The sequence below is a fragment of the Schistocerca piceifrons genome, unplaced genomic scaffold (assembly GCF_021461385.2).
Source record: "Schistocerca piceifrons isolate TAMUIC-IGC-003096 unplaced genomic scaffold, iqSchPice1.1 HiC_scaffold_290, whole genome shotgun sequence".
NCBI lineage: Eukaryota > Metazoa > Arthropoda > Insecta > Orthoptera > Acrididae > Schistocerca > Schistocerca piceifrons.
Genome location: NW_025728505.1, coordinates 35001 through 42500, shown reverse-complemented (window position 1 = coordinate 42500; position 7500 = coordinate 35001). Strand labels below are relative to the sequence as shown.

General features: G+C 55.5%; 2 non-coding genes and 1 pseudogene across 2 annotated transcripts; all 3 read right to left on the bottom strand.

Annotated features, from left to right (window-relative positions):
* Positions 1–1401, bottom strand: part of LOC124744395 — a 4216-nt pseudogene extending 2815 nt beyond the window's left edge.
* Positions 1402–1589: 188 nt separating this feature from the next.
* Positions 1590–1744, bottom strand: LOC124744401. Its single transcript, XR_007010730.1, has one exon. It is a non-coding gene; the product is annotated as a 5.8S ribosomal RNA (ribosomal RNA).
* Positions 1745–2095: 351 nt separating this feature from the next.
* LOC124744393 lies at positions 2096–4004 on the bottom strand. The gene has a single exon (XR_007010727.1). It is a non-coding gene; the product is annotated as a small subunit ribosomal RNA (ribosomal RNA).
* Positions 4005–7500: the final 3496 nt, after the last annotated feature.

Genomic DNA, 7500 nt, shown 5'->3' with positions numbered 1-7500 from the left:
GCCGGAGATCTCACCCATTTAAAGTTTGAGAATAGGTTGAGGTCGTTTCGGCCCCAAGGCCTCTAATCATTCGCTTTACCGGATGAGACTCGTACGAGCACCAGCTATCCTGAGGGAAACTTCGGAGGGAACCAGCTACTAGATGGTTCGATTAGTCTTTCGCCCCTATACCCAGCTCCGACGATCGATTTGCACGTCAGAATCGCTACGGACCTCCATCAGGGTTTCCCCTGACTTCGTCCTGGCCAGGCATAGTTCACCATCTTTCGGGTCCCAACGTGTACGCTCTAGGTGCGCCTCACCTCGCAATGAGGACGAGACGCCCCGGGAGTGCGGAGGCCGCCGCCCCGTGAAGGGCGGGGAAGCCCCATCCTCCCTCGGCCCGCGCAAGGCGAGACCTTCACTTTCATTACGCCTTTAGGTTTCGTACAGCCCAATGACTCGCGCACATGTTAGACTCCTTGGTCCGTGTTTCAAGACGGGTCGTGAAATTGTCCAAAGCTGAAGCGCCGCTGACGGGAGCGATTATTCCGCCCGAGAGCATCCCGAGCCAACAGCGGCGCGGGTCCGGGGCCGGGCCAGGTAGGTCCGTCATCCGGGAAGAACCGCGCGCGCTTGCCGGGAGCCCGAGCGCCCAAAGGGGCGAATCGACTCCTCCAGATATACCGCCGGGCAGCCAGCCAGGACACCGGGGCTCTGCCCAACAGACGCGAACCGAGGCCCGCGGAAGGACAGGCTGCGCACCCGGGCCGTAGGCCGGCACCCAGCGGGTCGCGACGTCCTACTAGGGGAGAAGTGCGGCCCACCGCACACCGGAACGGCCCCACCCCGCGGCGAGTGGAAAGGCAACCGGACACGACCCCGCCGCGGATTGCTCCGCGCGGGCGGCCGGCCCCATCTGCCGAGGGCGGAGGCCAGTGGCCGGATGGGCGTGAATCTCACCCGTTCGACCTTTCGGACTTCTCACGTTTACCCCAGAACGGTTTCACGTACTTTTGAACTCTCTCTTCAAAGTTCTTTCAACTTTCCCTCACGGTACTTGTTCGCTATCGGTCTCGTGGTCATATTTAGTCTCAGATGGAGTTTACCACCCACTTGGAGCTGCACTCTCAAGCAACCCGACTCGAAGGAGAGGTCCCGCCGACGCTCGCACCGGCCGCTACGGGCCTGGCACCCTCTACGGGCCGTGGCCTCATTCAAGTTGGACTTGGGCTCGGCGCGAGGCGTCGGGGTAGTGGACCCTCCCAAACACCACATGCCACGACAGGCGGCAGCCTGCGGGGTTCGGTGCTGGACTCTTCCCTGTTCGCTCGCCGCTACTGGGGAATCCTTGTTAGTTTCTTTTCCTCCGCTTAGTAATATGCTTAAATTCAGCGGGTAGTCTCGCCTGCTCTGAGGTCGTTGTACGAGGTGTCGCACGCCACACCGCCAGCCGGCTGTGCACGCTACCGAGAAAGTACCGGTATGCGAACCGCCAGGCGACGGGCGCGCATCGCACGTTTGAGGAGACGCGGCCGGCCCCACAGGCGGCCGCGACACTCCCAGGTCTGCGAAGCGGGGCAAACGCCGCGCGCTTCAGTATACGTAGCCGACCCTCAGCCAGACGTGGCCCGGGAACGGAATCCATGGACCGCAATGTGCGTTCGAAACGTCGATGTTCATGTGTCCTGCAGTTCACATGTCGACGCGCAATTTGCTGCGTTCTTCATCGACCCACGAGCCGAGTGATCCACCGTCCTGGGTGATCTTTTCTCAGTTTCCGCCGTCTCTTTCGAGACGGTCGCATAGGCGGGAGTGAGGCGTGTGGCGGCCCCTGTTCCAGCGTTCTGTGTCCAACGGCCTCACGGCCGACGGGCGTCGTACGGCTCCACACCGGAGCGGACAGGCACTCGGGCGAAAGTCATTCAAAACCGGCGCCAGGCGCCAGGTGCCGCAGGCCAGCCGCTCCAGCGCTTCAGCGCTCGTACCACACAACATTGCCGCTAGTTTTGAGAGGCACGCGTGGTTCCGCACGCGGCGCACGGCTACGGCGAGCCGTACAGGTAGCGTGTTGCGCGACACGACACGCACATCGAAAGACATGCAGTCTAGTCGGTAATGATCCTTCCGCAGGTTCACCTACGGAAACCTTGTTACGACTTTTACTTCCTCTAAATGATCAAGTTTGGTCATCTTTCCGGTAGCATCGGCAACGACAGAGTCAATGCCGCGTACCAGTCCGAAGACCTCACTAAATCATTCAATCGGTAGTAGCGACGGGCGGTGTGTACAAAGGGCAGGGACGTAATCAACGCGAGCTTATGACTCGCGCTTACTGGGAATTCCTCGTTCATGGGGAACAATTGCAAGCCCCAATCCCTAGCACGAAGGAGGTTCAGCGGGTTACCCCGACCTTTCGGCCTAGGAAGACACGCTGATTCCTTCAGTGTAGCGCGCGTGCGGCCCAGAACATCTAAGGGCATCACAGACCTGTTATTGCTCAATCTCGTGCGGCTAGAAGCCGCCTGTCCCTCTAAGAAGAAAAGTAATCGCTGACAGCACGAAGGATGTCACGCGACTAGTTAGCAGGCTAGAGTCTCGTTCGTTATCGGAATTAACCAGACAAATCGCTCCACCAACTAAGAACGGCCATGCACCACCACCCACCGAATCAAGAAAGAGCTATCAATCTGTCAATCCTTCCGGTGTCCGGGCCTGGTGAGGTTTCCCGTGTTGAGTCAAATTAAGCCGCAGGCTCCACTCCTGGTGGTGCCCTTCCGTCAATTCCTTTAAGTTTCAGCTTTGCAACCATACTTCCCCCGGAACCCAAAAGCTTTGGTTTCCCGGAGGCTGCCCGCCGAGTCATCGGAGGAACTGCGGCGGATCGCTGGCTGGCATCGTTTATGGTTAGAACTAGGGCGGTATCTGATCGCCTTCGAACCTCTAACTTTCGTTCTTGATTAATGAAAACATACTTGGCAAATGCTTTCGCTTCTGTTCGTCTTGCGACGATCCAAGAATTTCACCTCTAACGTCGCAATACGAATGCCCCCGCCTGTCCCTATTAATCATTACCTCGGGTTCCGAAAACCAACAAAATAGAACCGAGGTCCTATTCCATTATTCCATGCACACAGTATTCAGGCGGGCTTGCCTGCTTTAAGCACTCTAATTTGTTCAAAGTAAACGTGCCGGCCCACCGAGACACTCAATAAAGAGCACCCTGGTAGGATTTCAACGGGGTCCGCCTCGGGACGCACGAGCACGCACGAGGCGGTCGCACGCCTTCGGCTCGCCCCACCGGCAGGACGTCCCACGATACATGCCAGTTAAACACCGACGGGCGGTGAACCAACAGCGTGGGACACAAATCCAACTACGAGCTTTTTAACCGCAACAACTTTAATATACGCTATTGGAGCTGGAATTACCGCGGCTGCTGGCACCAGACTTGCCCTCCAATAGATACTCGTTAAAGGATTTAAAGTGTACTCATTCCGATTACGGGGCCTCGGATGAGTCCCGTATCGTTATTTTTCGTCACTACCTCCCCGTGCCGGGAGTGGGTAATTTGCGCGCCTGCTGCCTTCCTTGGATGTGGTAGCCGTTTCTCAGGCTCCCTCTCCGGAATCGAACCCTGATTCCCCGTTACCCGTTACAACCATGGTAGGCGCAGAACCTACCATCGACAGTTGATAAGGCAGACATTTGAAAGATGCGTCGCCGGTACGAGGACCGTGCGATCAGCCCAAAGTTATTCAGAGTCACCAAGGCAAACGGACCGGACGAGCCGACCGATTGGTTTTGATCTAATAAAAGCGTCCCTTCCATCTCTGGTCGGGACTCTGTTTGCATGTATTAGCTCTAGAATTACCACAGTTATCCAAGTAACGTGGGTACGATCTAAGGAACCATAACTGATTTAATGAGCCATTCGCGGTTTCACCTTAATGCGGCTTGTACTGAGACATGCATGGCTTAATCTTTGAGACAAGCATATGACTACTGGCAGGATCAACCAGGGAGCTGCGTCAACTAGAGCTGAGCAGCCGGCCGCCCGGGAGTGTGTCCCGGGGGCCCGCGCGAACACGCAAGCGTCCGCTCAATCATTCTGCAAACAGGAGGAGGCTGAGCTCCCCTGCACAATACACCTCGAAACCCTCTCAGGTCCCGGCGGCGCGCAGCGCCGTCCCAAGTACTTGGTCGGGTTCGAGAGAGGCGCAATCGCCCGGAGTTAGGCGAGTAGACGCTTTCGGTGCGACCACCCGTGCTCCCAACTGAGCTTGCCGCTGCCGACAGAGGCCCGGGAGCGTGCTGTCGTGGCATTGCCGGCGGGAGACAACACGCGCCACCTACGGTGACCGGCAGCTCCAACGCCAGCGCCACAGAAGGACAAAAGCCCCACTTGGGTGCCGAAGCGAACTCTCCCAGCACAGCGCACGCGCCAACACATCCGCACAGCTGCGATACAAACCACCAGCGAGAACCGCTGGGGCGACCGAGCAGCAGACGGCGTCGCGGCGCCGAGCGCCGGGCGGCGGCGCATCCTCAACGCACACAGTCCTCAATCGGACCAGCACACTGAAGATGTCCACCGCGCTTCGCACCGGGCCCGCGAGGACCTACTTTGGCCGCACGGCGCCGCGCGCAGGGTGCGCCGGCGCGCAGCTGCGACGCCTGCCGCGTCCGTCGGCCGGCGCGCCTGCCACTGGCCGCCCCCACCAGCCGGCTGTAGCGCGTGCGCCCACGCACCGCGCGGCCAGCACGCCGGAGGCGCCCCCTCACCGGCCGGGGACGGTCCCACCCAGCCACCGCCGCGTATCGCTTCACACCCAGATGCCGTTCAGTTTCGTCGGCATGGTGGGTATCGCTGGAACAACCGGTTCGTACCTCAACCTATCGTCGCCATCACCGATTCACCCCTAGCGAGAACAACCGCACCACAACAGGTTACCATTTGTTCATTTGCGTAACTTCACCAGAAAACGCAGGCGTCCATCGCCATTTGCAACTTCAACGATTATTGCATGCCTGTGTCAGGTGTCACGCCACACTACGTCTGCCCACATACACGCAACAAAATGTGCACGCCTAGACAATACGTGGAAGGTGGCCCCCGTACGTATGCGATGTCCATTGCTCGAACGACTGTCAACCGGCCTCTGTAGCATGTCGCAGATATGGAACGCGGTGCACCATGCCATCACGGTGTGTGAGGAGAGACGACTAGGTCCGAATACATCAACAGACAGCTCATGCTGATCGCCATCCACGGCGTCCGTTCCTCCCACACGTCTCTATGGCGTACCACACTGCAATCCAGCTCTCATAGGGAGACGACACGTAGCTGCGTGCACAATATTTGCACTGTATGGTCCGCCGTTTTTGGGCGCAGTCGTTGTACGGTCACACATGTGCCACGATGTATCATTCGGTACATAAGGACGAATGTGCAGTACAGATTGTGGTTTACGCGTACGACATTAGCGGACGGTTGACACAGGCCGCACCACAACGTAGCCTGAGTACGTCGCATGCGAAGGGCATTGAACATGCAAACTTCTCACCAACCAGCTTGCGAAGGCAGGGGGGCAAGGTGGGGACGTGGGGAGGGGCGGCATGTACGTCCTGCTGCCATCCACATTACAGTGTACAGCAGGAGCATGTGGAAAGTCAGCAAGACTTGCAAGGTGTTTAACATGAAGCGATACACAGGGGAGCGGGCAGTGCGAGTAGCGAACTATATTGCGAGGGTTGCGGGTGGGCAACACTACACTAATTGAACGAGTCGTATAACAATTACAGAGCAGGTTTAGGCGACAACATGGGTTACGTTAGGGGACAACGTGGGTTACGTTAGGGGACAACGTGGGTTACTTTAGGGGACAACGTGGTGGTTAGCAACGTGGGTTAGGTTAAGGCACAACGTGGGTTAGGTTAAGGCACAACGTGGGTTAGGTTAAGGCACAACGTGGGTTAGGTTAAGGCACAACGTGGGTTAGGTTAAGGCACAACGTGGGTTAGGTTAAGGCACAACGTGGGTTAGGTTAAGGCACAACATGGGTTAGGTTAAGGCACAACATGGGTTAGGTTAAGGCACAACATGGGTTAGGTTAAGGCACAAACGTGGGTTAGGTTAAGGCACAACGTGGGTTAGGTTAAGGCACAACGTGGGTTAGGTTAAGGCACAACGTGGGTTAGGTTAAGGCACAACATGGGTTAGGTTAAGGCACAACATGGGTTAGGTTAAGGCACAACATGGGTTAGGTTAAGGCACAACATGGGTTAGGTTAAGGCACAACATGGGTTAGGTTAAGGCACAACATGGGTTAGGTTAAGGCACAACATGGGTTAGGTTAAGGCACAACGTGGGTTAGGTTAAGGCACAACGTGGGTTAGGTTAAGGCACAACATGGGTTAGGTTAAGGCACAACATGGGTTAGGTTAAGGCACAACATGGGTTAGGTTAAGGCACAACATGGGTTAGGTTAAGGCACAACATGGGTTAGGTTAAGGCACAACATGGGTTAGGTTAAGGTACAACATGGGTTAGGTTAAGGTACAACATGGGTTAGGTTAAGGTACAACATGGGTTAGGTTAAGGTACAACATGGGTTAGGTTAAGGTACAACATGGGTTAGGTTAAGGTACAACATGGGTTAGGTTAAGGTACAACATGGGTTAGGTTAAGGTACAACATGGGTTAGGTTAAGGTACAACATAGGTTAGGTTAAGGTACAACATAGGTTAGGTTAAGGTACAACATAGGTTAGGTTAAGGTACAACATAGGTTAGGTTAAGGTACAACATAGGTTAGGTTAAGGTACAACATAGGTTAGGTTAAGGTACAACATAGGTTAGGTTAAGGTACAACATAGGTTAGGTTAAGGTACAACATAGGTTAGGTTAAGGTACAACATAGGTTAGGTTAAGGTACAACATAGGTTAGGTTAAGGTACAACATAGGTTAGGTTAAGGTACAACATAGGTTAGGTTAAGGTACAACATAGGTTAGGTTAGGTTAGGTTAGGTTACACGTTGTTGTAAGGAAAGGTGTAGGGGGGGGGGGGGGCGGGGGCGGCAGGTTCGTTGATAGTGATTATAGTAAGTGAATGCTTGTGACATGATCAGATTTGTCACGTCAGGATGCACCTTTGGCTTATTAGAGGCGGCGCTCCAATTCTATGCTTGTGTGAGACCTGTGTCTTTGACTCATGTCATTGTTTGTGCGCTGTGACAGGAGGTACTATTGTGATGTTGGGTGCACCGTTGTATAGGACATGTGTGGGTGTTGGTGCCTGGTCTGCGCAATGGTGGATGTCGAAAGGCTGGGATATTGTATTTTCCGCATGGACCTCCTGGTCTGGTTGTGATAGTGTGGATTGTGTAATGTGGCGGAGAAGATGCACTGGATGTTGTTCCATGCTGGTGCTTACATATTGTATGTGCGCCTGTTAGAAGCAGAGAGTGGTGCGTGATCAGAGTGTCTGGCTGACGTGTGGTTCCCATTGTGGGCAGACT